The sequence below is a fragment of the Otolemur garnettii genome, unplaced genomic scaffold (assembly GCF_000181295.1).
Source record: "Otolemur garnettii isolate 467f Iridium unplaced genomic scaffold, OtoGar3 scaffold00083, whole genome shotgun sequence".
In the NCBI taxonomy this organism is placed as follows: Eukaryota; Metazoa; Chordata; class Mammalia; order Primates; family Galagidae; genus Otolemur; species Otolemur garnettii.
The window spans coordinates 4,791,117-4,792,248 of record NW_003852478.1 but is presented as its reverse complement, the minus strand read 5'-3'; positions in this window follow the sequence as shown (position 1 = coordinate 4,792,248).

The following is a 1,132-nucleotide window of genomic DNA, read 5'->3' as shown; positions in this document are numbered from 1 at the left end:
TAGGAAGGCCTGAAGACTTACCAGTCAGTAGTTTCCTAAAATGAAGCTTCAGCATCTGATCTTCTCATCTGAAAGGCTAGTGAACTAGCCCAGTGTATAGGAGTTTTAGGGGATAGAAGTTAGTGGAAGGAATCTCTTAGCCAGAGCAGTAATACCACCAAAAATCAACAAAGCAAGAAGATTTAATACTCAGAATTTAGTAGCAAGAGTCCTGGGTCTATATACTAGAGATGCAAAATTTGTTTGTTTGTTTTTTGAGACAGAGCCTCAAGCTGTCCCCCTGGGTAGAGTGCTATGGCATCACAGCTCCCAGCAACCTCCAACTCCTGGTCTCAAGTGAGTCTCCTGTCTCCACTTCCCAAGTAGCTGGGATTACAGGCACCTGCTACAAAGCCCGGCTATTTTTTGGTTGCAGCCATCATTGTTGTTTGGCGGGCCTGGGCTGGATTCGAACCCGCCAACTCAGGTGTACATGGCTGGCGCCTTAGCCACTTGAGCCACAGGTGCGAAATTTGAACAGGTGCTGAAATAGGAAAGACTAGAAGCAAACAGCAGAAACCAAAGAACAGAGCTAGGGAGACAGATGATAGCAAGGAGCTTGGGTTCAGCACTAGATGAGAGAGGAATCTATTTTTTAAATTTAGACAGGACCTTGCTTATTGGCATCATCACAGCTCACTGCAACTTCACATTACTGGGCTCCCACGACATTCCTGCCTCAGCGTCCTCAGTAACTGGGACTATAGGCATGTACTACCACGTCTGGCTAATTTTTCTAATTTATACAGACTGGGTCTTGCTTTTTCTCAAGCTGGCTTCAAACTTCTGATCTTCCTGCCTTGGTCTCCTGGAGTGTTAGGATTAGGGCATGAGCCATTTCACCTGCCGAGAGGGTGATTCCATCTTTCCTTCCTTCTTTCCTCTTTATTTTATTCATTCACTCATTCATTCATTCATTCATTCATTCATTTTTTGAGACAGTATCTCATTTAGTTGCCCTCGGTAGAGTGATAAGGCATCATAGCTCACAGCAACCTCAAACTCTTGAGCTCAAGCAGTCCTCTTATCTCAGCCTCCCAAGTAGCTGGGACTATAGGCACCCACCACGACACGTGGCTATTTTTTTTTTTTT